We start from the raw sequence: 17,334 nt of genomic DNA on the forward strand, positions 1-17,334 counted from the left end.
AGAGTTGTACGAATAGCACATTGAATCTTTAATAAATGCATGATGGCATTTATTTTTTGCTGGGTATATTTTGACACAATGCCGTTTATCATGCCAAAACTTTTTTTTTGTAAGAACCGAGTCAAACTAATAAACATATTTCAGACGTTTGCTGCAAGACTTATTCGTTGCGTATGTATTCACGCCGGCCGGAACGTTCGCCCTTCGCAACTAGAATCATGGGATGTTAGCCTTATTTCCGAGCTGGCTGGTTGTTGCAATGGTTCGCTGTCCAGGATGGGTTCAAGAAAATATAATCTTGGTTGGGAGAAGGAAAATTCCAACGATTTATGAATGGTATACCAAACTTTGATGTATTTATGATTACTGAATAAGGAGGACAGGTTCAACGCTCCATAGAAATGCGAGACGTTAAGGCTAACAAGGGGAGACCGCGTACCTTGCTCCATCTTTTTCAATTAGGGCGTTAGTTAGGCTGTAATTAATTTTCATGCGTTACTTTTTACAAGTTATATATATAAATTTAAAATGTCTACTTTATCCTAATGGGTCGGTTGGGGTAGTGGTAGCGTGCACGTTTATATGATAGATCTCATCCGAAGGACCGTGGTTAAAGACTGCGTCATGGCATTATTTTTTGTTGTCTTCATTGTGATCATACGGCATCAAGTTTATCATTAATTATAATTGCAGCAATCATTGACATAAGACAATTTTTTAATCATCATTATGGCGTTTAGGTATTTTAGCAGTGTCATTACAAACGCAGAGATACGAAGACTACAAGGGTTGGTGTGCGCTAAAATGTTAATTTTTTCTTTGCTTATACTGACCAACTTCCACATTAAAAATGAAAACCACTCTTGCAAGAGCACATACCATTAAAGGCTCGCGGCAAGCAACAATATGCGTACAGGCATAATTAATAAGAACACAAAGCGAATATAAAATGCCATATATCTCGAACACTTGTAATTCACATTACTCCAAAGGGAGTTTACTTACTCAGTACATACCTCAGTACCTTGTACTCAGTAACTACCAGTTTGCCTCAGTAGCAGTGCTAAAAGAACCATTCTGAAATATGATTTCAACTAACAAATAGGATGAAATAAAAGTTGATAACCCTGGACCGGGCGCGCTGGCGTATAAAATACGTCAATCTTTGAAAACCAAGGATTTCGACATTGTACGTACATTCTGGGCTATAATGGTCTCGTGTATTCTTACAATGTACTTTGACTGCCTATATTGCGAGTTTTCGAGGTATTGTAGCTAATTTTTTGGATCAGCAAGATGAACCCGTCACCAGTGGAGTACAAATTACGCCGCGCGACCTGCCGTGTACCTTTATATCTGTATCACCTATAAATGTACTAATTTCAACAAATAAAGATTAACTTTAATAAAAATCGTTTGTTATCATATATGCACATATCATGGGCAAAGTACGCATTTTGCCCGGTCGTGTAAAAAAACAGTCGCGCCATAATTCTTTAACCAAACTACTTTCAGTTTATAAATTACGTAGGTCTACGCGGAAGATGCTATATTTTGACTCAACACACTTTCTGATGTGACTGAGGTACCTATTAAGTAAATTATTATAATATAAATATCAATTTGATCTTACAATACCTTCAAGTGATCTTCAAAACAGAATATCATCGATAGGTAAGAGTCAGGAGCAGCCTTCAACCATTTATTCCGTATAGCTTGTGCTTAAGGCACGGGAATGAATATCTTCTCCAGGCTTTTGTTTCGACGTCAAGATGAAATTTGGAACAAAAAATCATTTATAATTCTATTTTGAATTCACGTTTTCGGTACTAGACGACATTTTTAGGAAGCAAACTCCACCGATTCCCGGAAACTCTCGCCGCGCTAAAGAAGGCGACGGAATTCAGCGATACTCCACTGGTGACTACTGCCTTGTGACGTCACATCTCAATCAAGATGGAGACACTGTGTTTCAGCGCAACATGAAATTTTCCGACTTTCAAAACGTTTTAAAGTGCATACCCCAGATGCAGAAAATAAAAGTGACTATACTAATGTTTCTTTTTTAGGCTAAACTTTCAAATTCAGCAATAAAAAAAATTAGTGCACTTCCCTATTATACTTGAAAATTACGATACATTATGCACCAAAAGTTGTCGATATTCTTCCATCGACCACTGTTGAATCCTTGAATATACACGCTTATTTACACTAATTTCCCCTTATTTTATTTCGTTCTTCATGGAAATATATTACGACACATCATAAAAACAGTAAATGAATCCACTACTAAAATAATACTCATCAGTTTTCTCCATCATTTATTATTCTTTTCCAAATCGACCGGTGCGTTCTTTAGCAGCTTCTTGTTTATTTATGGTGACTATTTATCGTTTATTAGTTACCGTAGTTAGGCACTGCTTCTTGATCCTACCGAACGAAAAAATAAGGCATTGTGATTGGTTGAAAATTCTAGCCTCACTCGCAGGCGCCGACGGTGTATTGTTTGCTATCGACGAGCCGTGGTCTTGTTTTGCAACGACGAGCTGTCGTTAAGGTGAGACACAGAAACACTTTCGATAAGAGGGTGTCGTTGCAAGAGAGGACTTTCGTTAACAACCCGTTAACAACAATTCGTTAACGAGTTAGAGAAAGCCCTTACTGGTCTAGTGTAGAATATCCGATATCATTTGCTAAATAGAACATCAGAAAAAAATTTCCCCTTACGTCCTTCCATTACCTGCTCATTAATGTCTTCAATCGTTGCCCTATGTATCTTTGATATATTAGAGTTATTTATGAAACATCAGTTATCGTATCAAGATTTCAACGGCGCGATAGAATCGTATATGCATCGATCTTCATTTCCTAACTCTTTTTCCTCGGTGCACTAGCGCTAACCATCGTAAGTTCTGCAGTGTTAGGTACTAAGGCCTACGATGGTAACTGCGCATTTACACGACTTTTTGGGGTTACGCGCGTACGGATCAACGTCGATATGATCGTAGTGTAAACGGGGTAATACTTAAATTTCAAAGGCAACTGTTTAGGCACGGTTGACGCTCTTCAATTGTTGTAAATTGCACATGATAAAAACCCACCCCTGACTCACCCCGGTAATATTGTTCTAAGTTGTGCTGTATTCCATGATGTGGTTATTGAGCGTTCTATTTCGTTAACTTTCTAGTGTTGGGTTATATTTTGTAGAGTTTCTCATCTTATTGTTGGTTTTATTTCCGTGAAAACTAATTACTAAGCCTGTTGCTCGCGGTAAAACCCGTTTTATAAAACTAAGAAACGTTTTAAGGAATTTTAAAATTGAGACGACGGCAGAGGATCCGGTGAAACAGTTAACTTTCCATGGTGTCATAATCGAAAATAACGTAAACGAATGCACGTAGTAAAATCCCACACACTGCTATTGAAACCATTGCATAGGGCTTTAATATTAGTCCTGGGGTTGCGGAGGGGGATAAGATATGGCGATTTAATTGGACATGGGAGGAATTGAAGGTTAAAATTGTTTTCGTTTACGTTAGGAATATGTCATGTTGACTTTCATACGAAATATAAGCTGTACTATCTTTTAAAAAAAAATGTTGATGTACAGTGGCGGAAAAAATTAACGCAAAGCTCGTTGGCATCTGAGAGCGGCCAGTTCAGGAACTACTTGTCTTCCAAAATTTTGCCCTCGCAATGCTCTCATACAACCGGGAGTTTTAAAAGCAATATATCCCATATGCCGCGAAAATAATCATGCCCGTCGCATTATGACTAGGCGCAAAAGATCCAGCTACGAATTCTTCGCAATATTCTCCGAAGTATGCTTCGCCCTCGACTCACCTAGAATAGAGTTTACTCTCGTCGGGACATCGGTGGACAAACCCGACGTATTGGGTATTGAGACTGCCTAAGAACCTAATCGTTCCGGTAGTGTAGTGGGTAAAGTATCATGCTACGAATCATAGGTTCCACGGATCAAGTCCCAGTGACGGATGCATTGATGCTGCACACACACACTTTAAAGATTTTTCTTATCTTAAAACTTCTCAATGCCTATCACAAGGTCCATATGATGTTGCATGGCTATTGAATTCTTACGCGCTTATTTATTTGTTGAAAGTCAACTACTACATTGCATAACCATTGGGGCAGTTGACTGTGGAGTGACTTTTGACTACCATTTCCGCGTCGTCCAACTCAAGGCCCCTAACCATTAGCTGCATGAGCGATGTGTCACGGCCTACTCTTCTCCCCTTCAAGGAAATACTCCTATAGAGTTCCTCACAGCAGAATGAAAGCACTTTTTTGAGCCACTTCCGAGAAATCAGTTGTCTGTTTTTAGTTCAGTATTGCAATGCTTTGCTCAATATTCTATGCTCAATAATAGTTTCCCGAGGATTATATTGGAACAACTTAGGTAACATCAATTGAAGAGAAATGCCAAGGCGAATATATTTAGGTAACGGCATATGTGATGGCCATTTTAAGGTTCAATCATTTCTTTCGTGTTGTTATCCGAAGAAATTGATTAATTTGGTCAGTAAACGATTTCTTTTATAGGGAAATGAGAGGTGTAAATACATTATTTGAACTTCATAATTTCTTTAAAACTTGATTTTTAATCACAAAGTTGATCCATACGAACGCATATTTGAATAGCATAATTAATTAAAATTCAGATCTTTGTTAAAATAGATGTATCAGAACTACGCGTTAAATGTTTTTCAATTCTATAAACGCATAAAATGAGAACCAGAAAAGTATTATGATTTTTACTTATTGAAAGTTGTTTAGGAAACTGGAAAGGTTACGGAAATGTGAATGGGTGGAAAGGAACTTAATGGAATTCGACTATATTTTTTAGTAAAAAGAAGAGAATGAATTTTTTTCTAGAATTTTTTCCCTAGTAATCGAATTATAATTATTTTATTCCTAGCTACAAGTTGATACATATCATGGACTGATATATTTTTCCTCGTGAATTTCTCGTTCAGGCATATTCAACCAAATGATTCTCGAATTTATGTCTCCTAATTCCAGCGAATGTTTCTTTTGTTCAATTCCGATATTCGATGCTAGCTTTCTTTATCAATGCCAGCATAATTCTCCTCTTCTCTGTAACACACATGCTGTATCATGCAGTCATTTACCTGTATACTCCGTTTTTTTGTCCGACTCGTTTTCCGCAAAGTATTTAATGTCCACAATTAAACTCATTTACTTTTATCTTGATAAGTAGACTGCTTCAGAAGTCTATCTTTGATGCACATTTTAATTATGCAACAATCATGGGAGTAAATCCTTCGTAAGAACGTGATAAGAAAATGTGTTCTGTATATGAAGTAAATTTTTTGTAAGCATTAGGTGGCTAACTGGAAATATATTTTTTGCTAAGACAATTGTAAAATTCGACCACAAAGTATAATTCACGGTATGGTGAAAAAAACTCTTATCGCTCCTCTTCATTGAATAAGGAATATTGGAAATTCGGCCAGAAAATGAAGATGTCTAAATAAATTGTAATTCATGTAATTACAAGAATAAAATTTCTCCATTGATAGATAAAGCTAATGAGCAACTCCTTTTTTATTTGCTACATTTTGGCTAATAAGTCTTTTGAACTTAGAGCGACAAAAATCGATATCGGATTAAGGAATTTTAAAAATTAGTATACAAATTAACATAAATGCCTTACAACCGCATTTCTGACGCGAAATTACCTAGAATAATTGATTGTGAGATGTATTCTATTCCAAAACCGATGTTGAGAGCTAAAAGTAATGAAAAGTTCAAAGTAGGGACTAAATAAACTGCGGAAAACGCGAAGTCCAATGTTTCCATGAATTCGAAATTACATTAGTTCTATGATTATGATGAAACATTTTAAAATGTAAGCGTAATGCTCATTTTGTTGTAAAATTTAAGGGTAAGTCTAACCTATGTTAACTTAACCATTTGCTCAATGTTTTTGATTTAATACATACGCAGACGCCCAAAATTTCCCGATTGAGAACTACTGAGTTTGGGCGGCTCGATGTTCTGCCTTCGCTCAGCTCTGCAGAACTTCCGAGGAATTTTCCCTTGAAATGTGGAAGGAGTATTAGGCCGTGACACATTGCACATACAGCTAATGTTAGGGGCCTTGAGTTGGACGACGCGGAAATGGTAGTCAAAAGTCACTCCACAGTCAACTGCCCCAATGGTTATGCAATGTAGTAGTTGACTTTCAACAAATAAATAAGCGCGTAAGAATTCAATAGCCATGCAACATCATATGGACCTTGTGATAGGCATTGAGAAGTTTTAAGATAAGAAAAATCTTTAAAGTGTGTGTGTGCAGCATCAATGCATCCGTCACTGGGACTTGATCCGTGGAACCTATGATTCGTAGCATGATACTTTACCCACTACACTACCGGAACGATTAGGTTCTTAGGCAGTCTCAATACCCAATACGTCGGGTTTGTCCACCGATGTCCCGACGAGAGTAAACTCTATTCTAGGTGAGTCGAGGGCGAAGCATACTTCGGAGAATATTGCGAAGAATTCGTAGCTGGATCTTTTGCGCCTAGTCATAATGCGACGGGCATGATTATTTTCGCGGCATATGGGATATATTGCTTTTAAAACTCCCGGTTGTATGAAAGCATTACGAGGGCAAAATTTTGGAAGACAAGTAGTTCCTGAACTGGCCGCTCTCAGACGCCAACGAGCTTTGCGTTAATTTTTTCCGCCACTGTACATATGAACCAAGGAAACACTTAATAAAGGGAATAGTTACTCTTAAGAAAACACATTTATCTTGCGTAACAAGTGACCTCATAAGTTACATATTTTGAGTATTTTTCAAAATATCGAAATATTTATAAAAAAATCATTACTATCTAACTAAAATGAGTTTCAACGTATGTTTTACGGAAATGAATTATATATTAATAGCATTCATTTAAGATAATTTTTATGTATTTCTTAATAATGTTGCGTTTTCGCAACTTTGGCAGTAAATGGGTAGATGGTTGCGACGGCGGCATTATCCTTGATTAACGAAACGAAACTTTAATTGACGAAAGGTGCCGAAAGGAACGCAGGTTTACGTCTCATCCGACGGATGGAGAGGCGCACTTGATACTACAGAGAGGCCTCCACAAAAAGCCACATCAGGAATCTGGCTTCCCCTGTAAAAACTCTGCCGCCGAATTTTAAACCAAAGCCCGAGGTACGGGAAGCTAACACTAAAACAAACTCAATTAACATAAGGGATGTTCCCCTTTGGTTAGTGATATTACTTAATGAATGGGAAGATTTATAAATCCACGAACGGAGATATAAAAAATGTGGTAGAGATGATAAACATAATAATCGAAGTATTGTGAAACGGAAAGAAAACCCAATTCTGAGAGAAGGAAAAAAAGAAAGAAAAGAAAATTTAGTGTAACTAAGAAAGTTTAGTCTCATAAAATCTAACTAACATTCACAGAAAACGTGGCGAGATCTTTACGTAGTTTATGTGAAAGGGAAAAATAAATTGGAAGAATCGGTTGTAGTGGGTGAAGAACAAGGCGCTGGTAAGGGTGGCGTGGAGATGCGTCACGTAACATCACGTCGGCGTGAGAGGAAAGTTGATGAGCCACGTGCGAGATGGATAGGGGGCCGGCAGCAGACGTGCTCGGAAGCGCGGGTACCAAAGCGGGCCGGGGAAGACTACTTCTGTAGCATATAGAACAAAGCACTCAGAAAATTATATTAGGGCGAAGGAGGAGCTGAGGATTGTCCCGATGAGAGAATTGGAAGGAGATATCCAATCAAATGGAAGTCAAAGATTGAATCCCGAAGGCGAAACTAATTTGTGAACCAACGAAAGAAACTGCAATTCGTACCTAAGTAGTCAAACCTTGTTTTTTTTTTACTTTCGTAAACAGTCATAATTAATGAAGTAAAATCTGATGCTTTCCCGGCGAATATGTTCAAAAAAGGCTATTCGGGCTTCCAGCCGGGTGGTCTCTCTCCATTCTGCCGACGTTTCGGAACCCGACTCGTGTTCCGAAACGTCGGCAGAATGGAGGGAGACCACCCGGCTGGAAGCCCGAATAGCCTTTTTTGAGTCATAATTTATGTTTCTTTTTTGATATTGGAGGTTTCGTCTACTTATTTACCTACTGTTATTTCTCTTGGTCACGGTTTGACTATTTAGGTACGGAATGCGGTTTCTTCCGTTGGTTCACAATTTAGTTTGTCTTCAGAATCCAATCTTTGACTTCCGGTTTGATCAACCTTTCGCCGGTTACTACTGGTAAACTCGGGGATATAGAACATTGTGCATGTAACTAATTATAAACGACATAAGTTTAGGTGCAACAAAGTATAATTTCACCGTATTTATACTCAGGTTCACAGCCAAAAGTTTTTCGTTGAGCAGCGGGGATTCATTAGGAGAGGGTACATTCCAAGGGAGGTTTCATTTTGAAGGGTACACCTACGAGCATATTTTAAATCCTAAATATTTTAGTGGAGGGGTTCGAACTCCTGTACCCGAATTCCTACGATCGACATATTCATATACATTCAATCCAATGAAAATTGTTGTATTATGGTCCAGAATACACCAATGAGAAATGGCGGAAGGTTTGTCTAGGCGTAAGGCATTGGTATTTATTAACCAAGTCCACGAGATAAAGAAAATAGTCAATTTTTGACCAAGGAAATTAAAACAAGAATTGCAGAGGAAGCGGAAATTATCAAGGAGAGAACGTGGACTAGGTGTCTAACCCCACAGTAAGGTCTTAATACTTGACTTGGCGCTTTCTTTCCATTAGGTACGAATGCAATTACAGGTCCTTCAGATCCACTCCGCCAATAAATTCATTATAGCCTAGTATACACACAAACTTTCGAGTCTCTTTTTTGCCTTTCAATACAATTCACATTTCGTATGATCCAAAATTATGAATAAAAATAACCACACACAGGAAGTACATCCGACGAGAATTTCAACACACTGCCCGAAAGAATACCACACAGTATGAATGGTTCTAGTGGACTAAAACCCGTGGTTTCGAAGCTTCATCAAGAGACGAGAAAATATGTCGAAGGGGTCCTGGTATACGCTGACTGTTTAGAAGGAAACATCTTCGTTGATTACTGTCCAAAAAAGAAGAAATGGAAAACGAAGCACATGGCCCCGTCGCGTCGCTTAGGGCTAACGAGGCAGACCAAACATACTTGGGGCTCGAGGTGATGACACTAATGGAGAAGACGGAGTGAAGGCTTGTAAAGAAGAAATCGCATCTCAAGCTTAAGTAGCTGGCCCTACTTGACGTCTCAAAAGCAGAATAGGCAGCAGTTTTCTAGATAGTAAAGTTGAAGAAAGGCGTTGATTTTCTCGACCAAATTTGTCAACTCGCTAGTTTAAAACTGAATTTCATCGAAACATTAAAGACCTGAAGGCATGAAATCGCTATGAATATTTTTTTGGAAATATAAAAAAATTCCTCACAAAGCAAAGCAATTGGTTGTAATTTTAAATACAATATCTTAGCTTTAAAGTTGATTGAAACTAGGAAAATAATGATAACATTAGCCATCTTCTCTTGGGTACAAACGCGACAATGTTTAAAATACCTATCGACATTTTCATCTACGCTGCTGGATACTTCCTCATTACTATGACGACAAGTGTGAATAAATATTTTAGTGTGAAAAGACTTTACCCTCTGAAGTGCTCATTGCTTGACTTCGGTTTAGCAAGCGCGATAATTAAATTTATAAATATTTAATGAAGTAGTTTTTCTGTCCCTTTTCATTATTTAGCTATTCGTTTCCAAATTCGAAGACACAATTTCTGCAAGGGTAGTAGCTTATTAACCGGGGCGACATGTGTCATGAACATACAACAACTCACATCTTCTGCTAGGCCGGGCGGATCTTTTGGTCAAACGGCGTCAGCAAACCGCCTCAAGGAGTCGCGCACAGAACAAACCTACTTCGGCGGAGGCACGAGCGAATATGGTTCGGTTGTGAAGCGACGGTAACCTCCTTAAATCTATTATCCCTCCATCGCGTGACCTCTAGTGTCGCAATCGTTCGGAATACATACTTTCACAGTCGTTACGTAAGAATAAGTAATCCTCATTTAATACATAGAAGAATGAAGAGTAATTAAACAGGGAGGGTTGTACCAACTACTGCCAACGCTTTAAGTAATGTACCGTGGGAGGAAACCCCTTGGAAGGGAAAGTAAATCTAGGGTCATACCCATAGTAATTAGGTCGAACTCACACGATTAAGAGATACGATGAATTTCTGTTTAGTGCGTAGAAACAGACCAACTGATTGCTCTCTAGCGCGATATTTGAAACAAATAAACACATACCGTTGAGATTAAATCGAAACTGGAAGATATGACGGCCGGCGTTTAAGCACTGAAAAGGCTCTTGACTTCAACAGTGTATTTCACACAGAACGACTGCTTTCGGCTGTCGAGCCATGAATAAGTACCGTCATGTTCCACAAAATAAAAAAATCGTCTGACTGCCATCGAATTTTATTAAAGCATTTGATGGAGTACAAAAAAAACTTAAAATATACCTTATATTGGCCTAAATTGCAGGTAGTTATTAAGATAGCTTGATTCTTTTCCTTGATTTATCTCAGCCTTCTTCAGGCAGCACGACCGTCGTAGCCACTCCTCAGTAAACTCTTGAAAGGCACATTTATCAGCACTGCTAAACATAAGACAAGAGTGGAGAGTCTTTCGTTTGTTTTTCGTCCAAATGAGATGCATCGTGGGACACCCCCGTCCAGTTGCAACAAAATTTTTGTCCAAAAATTTTGATGCAAATTTGACCGTGGGACATCGGCTTTATATAAGGCACGAACCATAGGAATACTGTTGATACTGCAAATCAACTTGAGTATTTTTGTCCCTGAGTATTTCTGAGTGAATCGTTAGTGCTAATGTAAAGTTTTATTAATCTGGTCGAAAAACTAACGACAGTACGTGTCATGCACACTAGGCCGGCCCTTATTTTTCAGAACTGCGAAAAGTTATGTTTTCCTGGTCTCAAAATGATCCAAATGGTGTTTATATTCACGTGTTAAAATTTGGTTTCTTTAAAATAACGGCAACCCGTGCCCCAAGGGCCCTAAGTACTAAGGACCCTCAATTGAGTTTTTTGGTGCCAAAAAAGCGCCATTTCTATGTGAAACGTAAAAGTAAAGCCCTCTAGGGCCGATTTTCTGTTTGTTTTAACCTATCTTTAAGCGTTTAGGAGATATCAACCGTCGTAATGCAATCCCCCCCTAGGGAGCCACCCCGCACCGCGGTACCGCTGAGGTATGTCCCTCACCACTTACTAGAAACTTCCCCTCAACCCCCTCGCCTCCCTCGGCAAAGACTTCGCTCCTGCTGTCAAGATCTAGCCTCGTAAGAAATTTGCTTACGTTAGAAAGAATTTAATTGCCATAACAATACTTCCAATCCAAGAGATCAATTTATTTTCACTCTGTCCATGAATTTCGGTATATTAACCAAAATAAAATATTGTCATTGTATTTCTAATTTTTCACTGGCATCCCATATTTGGCAATTAAAGTGCCTTTCCGCACGTAAGGGTTGTATTGCAATGAAAAGTCACACTTATTGTTAGAAATAAATTTTGAAAGCTCTCTTCCTTCAACGTGACTGCCTAAAAATCTTGAATTAGTTTCACTCCTCTCGCTGCACAATCATTTCCCAATTAATGACCCCGAATAATTTGCAAATCGTTCTTGTATGTTCATCACATTCTCGCATGTTCACATCAAAGAATGCAATACTTATATACAATACATTAAATAGCTTTCTCGAATTAGTGGTGACAAAATTTTGTATAGATACCTTATTCATGTCTTTACGTTTATAGAATGCCTTCTTCGGTGGATGATATTTTCCTACACAAGACCACATACGGCGTATCACGTTTTTTTCACACCTAGAAATGGATCCGTCAAAGAATGACTGGCATTCCAACTCCTCACTCATGTACCACAAGTGGTTTGAAAACCTCTTTTGTGCTGCTTTCGCTATGTCCAGGTTAACACTTTCCTAATTAACAATTCTTTGTAGGAACTGCGGGTCACTGATGGGAGCTAATGCAACAAAAGGAGCGGAGAACCACATCTTTTCATTTCTTCTTGAATATATTGAAATCTATTCAACCAATAACTGCATTTCGTTCTCCCTTTATTTGCGTAAAAACTTTATTTCTTCAGCCCAAGCACATTTATCCGAGAGATTAACTGCACTTTCCTCCTCGCGCGTCAAAAATGCAATGGTACCGCTCTTTGCAATGTCAAGCAAATCATCAAGTTTTGTTACGAAAGATTCTCTTCTCTTCATATCCACTGAAGTTCGCGCTCTCTTTATGCCGTTGCACGTTCATCCATTCTTTGCGTTATTTTTCTAACTTTTCAATCGCCTTATTTTCCGTAACAACAGGAATTCTAGTTTTAAGCTATGGATGAGACGCATTTCTCACGGTTTTTCTCGCACTAAATCTTACAAATTTCGAACCCATTAGGTGATAGAGAAAACACACAGTACTTCTCTCACTGTCGGTAAAATTGAGCCGAGTATTTCTTCACTTTCTTTTAAAACCAGTTCAATGCCTGGATTTAGTCTTGATTACATGCCTTTCCTTGTTGGTCTATTCTTAAAATGAACGTTCATGATAAAGTATTTATTTCACCACTTTTCACCTTACATCCTAAAAAGCTTAGCACTTCCTATCCTTTGCACACTATACACAAGAACTATCTCTATCTATCTACAGTGATCTACATCCGTGAACTGACTGCCTCGTTTCTTCTTCCTTGAATATTTCTATCTACTGTTGGAGCCCTGGAAGCCCTGCTCATTCCCTTCGTTCCTTTATTATTCATAGACACATTTGTAACATGCTTATAATATTTTGTACATAAAAAGCACTTTGGAACAAAGCCTGCTGGAATGGTTTGCGGCCGTATGGCGGCAAAAATCAAGGTTTAAGGGGTCGGTATCCAGTACATAGGACGGCGTTGAAGGGTTAAAATTGACATTATAGGCTTTAACAATATTAATCATGACACAAGGGGAACAACCTATTCAATACTGTACCACTAGCATGTAAATCTTGTCATCAGGAGCAAAGTCTTTGCCGAGGGAGGCGAGGGGGTTGAGGGGAAGTTTCTAGTAAGTGGTGTGGGACATACCTCAGCGGTACCGCGGTGCGGGGTGGCGCCCTAGGGGGGATTGCATTACGACGGACGATATCTCCTAAACGCTTAGAGATAGGTCAAAACAAACAGAAAATTGGCTCTAAGGATCTTTACTTTTACGTTTCACATAGAAATGGCGCTTTTTTGGCACCAAAAAACTCAATTGAGGGTCCTTAGTACTTAGGGCCCTTGGGGCACGGGTTGGCGTTATTTTAAAGTAACCAAATTTTAACACGTGAATATAAACACCATTTGGATCATTTTGAGACCAGGAAAACATAACTCTTCGCAATTCTGAAAAATAAGGGCCGGCCTAATGCACACCTTTTGAGCCATCTCCATGCGTAACCTATGCCTTCTTTGCTTCGTTTCCACATATCACAGTGCAACTGTCTTAACATGATACCAAGTCGAGGCTACTCATATTTACTGTTAGCACTTCGTTGCGATAATAATTCCCAAAATAAGTTCATTAATGATACTTGGTTACAAATTAGTTAATTATGCCTCAAAATTATACAATGAAAGAGAGGGCTAAATACAGATTAGCATTCATGAAATGGTGCGGTTATCATAATTCTATGGCCTTGTTACACTATTAGCATGAACAAAAAAGTTAACGAATAGATTCAAAAACGAAATTAGAACAGGCTCTTAATCTTGACCAAGAATTTATCATTTCCTTCACATTTTATTGTGGCTCCATGATTAATTTTGATCGAACATTTTCGCACTCATTCGGTTTCATGCATCATATTCGATCCAGGTATTTACATATGGCAGGAATAACTTAATACGGCATTTACGACCACAATTCAGTTCATAAGCAGCCATTGAGAAATTTTACGATACCACACAAGAACAGTTAGTACTAAAATAGTAATTTCGTATATTCATCTACCAATGTACTTACATTTTATGTTTCTTGTTGATCCCGAGGTTACTGGGCTCTCTCCTCTTGTATAAAGTTATAGTTTCCCAACGTAAACAACGTACGATTTGTGCATTGAAATCACAACATGAACATTCACACTACAACGTCGACGCAACCCATGGCTTATCGTTCTTTAATTATTTTAAAGGAGTTAAAATTATCTGGTGCAGTATTCAAACCCTGAACGCTCCCTATATTTGACACGAAACGTGTGCGCTTATACGTAGCCCTTGTAGCGAACGTATCCCCTCGATATGTTGTCGAAATTTTTTCTGAACGCATTTTGTTCATATTTTCTTGAAAATATAACCAACATATTTCGTTGAACACATGTTGAGCATATTTCTATGAAAATATGCTCAGCATATTTCCTTGAACTCACGTTGAGCATATATTTAGGGAAATTTGCTCAACAATTCGCCGGAACATATGCTGGAAATATGTCGAGCATGTGTTTAATAAATGTGGTTATAAACATCTTTTAAACATATTGTCAGCATATGCTCATGCGTTGTGATCAAAACATATTTCCCTGAAATAATCTGAGCATATGCCCAACATTTCTTGTGCTACTAGGGTTACAGCTGATCTCGTCTTTCTGAAATAAAAAGTTTTGCTTCCTAAAAATTGGCTGGCCTTTTACCGTATTTTAAAATTATTTTTCCGGAGGAATGATGGAGTCTTTGAAATATTAAACCATGCTCTATAACGTTAAACATAAAAATTAAAATATATCGACAAAATTTTGCAATTCATTCCAAGAGAAGGCCATTGCTGTTTTAATTGTATTATCACGTCAATTTCGGCAGAGACTTACCAAAAGAATAAAAAACTGCAGCAAATAAATTAAGGAAATTAATGAATAATTTATAAATGGTGCGTAATGAGTTACTTACATAAAACACCTATGGAAGTATCTTTACTTTCTATGGTATCTACTTCGTATTCAGATGACTTGATTTCCTTACACAATCCATTACGCATTTAGGTATAGCTTGTGATTGGTTTAAGACGCTTAATTAATTACCTTTAGAAAAACCTATCCAGCAATACAAAAATGTAAAAAACGCAACCACGACAGGACGTCATTAGCATATAGCGTGTATTTACACGCCTAATAATGCGTTCTTTAACCTGTTTTTAGTGCCTTGGCGACAGGGGAGGAAAGCCATAAACTTAAATGGGTGACGGTAGAAAGAGAAGGTTGACGTGGGATATATTAGGGTGAACTGAAATGCATCACAAAGACATGGCAAATTCCTCCCTTACTCTTAAGGCTCCCGAACCCCAGAAATAGGCAGTCGATCTTATGACCGTTTTATCTATGATTTCTCCGTCATCTTTAGGTTTTTTTAGTTTATTTCTCCGTCGAAAGCTTAAGCCATTAGCGCCATGAGGGAAGGGTAAAGGAGGAATTATGGAGAGAAACCAATCGTCGGCATTAGCCTGCGCTTGGCAAAGGGGACCACATCTTAACGTCTCACGACGCACTCAATGTTTTACTAGAACTGCCATCCTCTTAATACTCAATCAGGGATTTTAATACGTGTTCGCTGGGTATGAAGTCAATGCTCCAACTACCACGCCAACGCATCATTATTCCTTACCATTTAGTTGGCCCGACAACCCTTTCCTCTCTGTGATTTAGGATTATCTCATCATCATGCAGACTGCATCATCGAATCATACTTCAACGCATGTGTCTTTAATCCAGAGATGTCAATCGAAACTAAACGAAAGTCAAAAGCAGTAACATTTCAATAGTTTTGTTCTCGGAAGCAAAATGTATAAACGAGATGGATTTATACCCAGGGAGCTAAACTCTATAAAAATGGAATCGGAGTCGAAACTACTTCGGGTCGAAACTAAACCAAAATTCTGGGACGAAACGAAACGCAGGTTATGTTTCGCATCGGAGGGACCACGTGCTTCACCTTCCAGCAGTTTAAGTTTTGACCCACACTCCGGGTACGAAGTATGGTTGAATGCAGAAGAGGTTCGGCCTACCGCCGTTAGTTATAGGGGGCACTCATATTTTTACCATTAACACGAGAACGGTGAACGCAAACCGGCCATTCGATTTTTAAGATCAATGTTTTAACCTATCTACACGTATATAAAACGTAATGGGTCGAAACTATTCCCTCTTCTCCCCCTTCACTCACTTCTGGGATCGAAACTTAACTATGAGCAGCGGAGTTTTGACTAATTTAGTTTGGTTCCCGGGATTAAAGCTTCGTCCCGGGTCGAAACTAAACTCCTTGGTGATTTAAATCTCGTGAGGCAACGGAACTAAACCTAGGCCTCGTATTTTTATTTGCCTCGCTGTTTCGTTTCCTAACGTTTTCGTTTCAGTTGATATCCCTGCTGTAATCTCATACGTCTCTATTATCTCAAGCCTTTCGATCGATTACTTCCTTGTATTTCCCAACCCAGTTCACTTTGGCTCTTCCCATCCTCGAATACAATTCATCCAATCAATGGGTGAAGGACTCTATTAGCTATAAAGAGATGACTTGTATACTGTATTAATAATACGGATATCTTACTCATCTACTGTTAAGTTTGCCCTCAACGCTGGCCCAATGCTCCTTCAGAAGCCGGTGATTCAGCATTTTAAATCATTTCTCATTTAATACTGTAGGAGCATTATTAACGGAGCCTAAACGTAATGACAGAAAAAGACCTTTCTGCAGTAAAATATGTGATCGTTTATAGTACCGTGGTGGCCTGACAGTGGTTTTACGGGTTTCCCGCAGTCCTTAGGGTGAATAAAGGGCCCATACCACTCCCTTACTAGTGTTTTACCCTAGTAATACTGAAGAGGCGCTAGCCTAAGCAGCACCATGAGTATATATATTTTAGTTATTTTGTTAAAGTGTTGTATATTTTACATCTGCTGTTATTTTACTCGTGGAATAAACGTTTTCTTAACTTAAACTAAATTTTTTCAATGTACTCCTCCATTGACCTAAGGACACTAGAATATTACGCCTCGTTCTCCCGACGGTTAATTTATGGCTACTATATTCCTTAAACTAGTCTTAAGATGGTTGGCAGCGGTCACACATCTCATCTTTAATCTATAGAGTCATTAAATTCTTCGTAACCACTTTACATTATATCTACTTTAACCTTACCTATACATTAACATATCCATAATA

General features: G+C 38.4%; 1 protein-coding gene across 1 annotated transcript in view; it reads right to left on the reverse strand.

Moving 5' to 3' along the window:
• The window catches only part of LOC124154150 (sepiapterin reductase-like), a 31,306-nt gene extending 21,387 nt beyond the window's left edge, over window positions 1–9,919 (reverse strand). Inside the window, exon 1 of the mRNA XM_046527689.1 lies at window positions 9,902–9,919. The gene's annotated coding sequence lies outside the window, so the exon portion shown is untranslated. The remainder of the gene's footprint in view (window positions 1–9,901) is intronic.
• Between the last annotated feature and the right edge of the window lie 7,415 nt (window positions 9,920–17,334).

The sequence above is a fragment of the Ischnura elegans genome, chromosome 2, assembly GCF_921293095.1.
Source record: "Ischnura elegans chromosome 2, ioIscEleg1.1, whole genome shotgun sequence".
Lineage (NCBI taxonomy): Eukaryota > Metazoa > Arthropoda > Insecta > Odonata > Coenagrionidae > Ischnura > Ischnura elegans.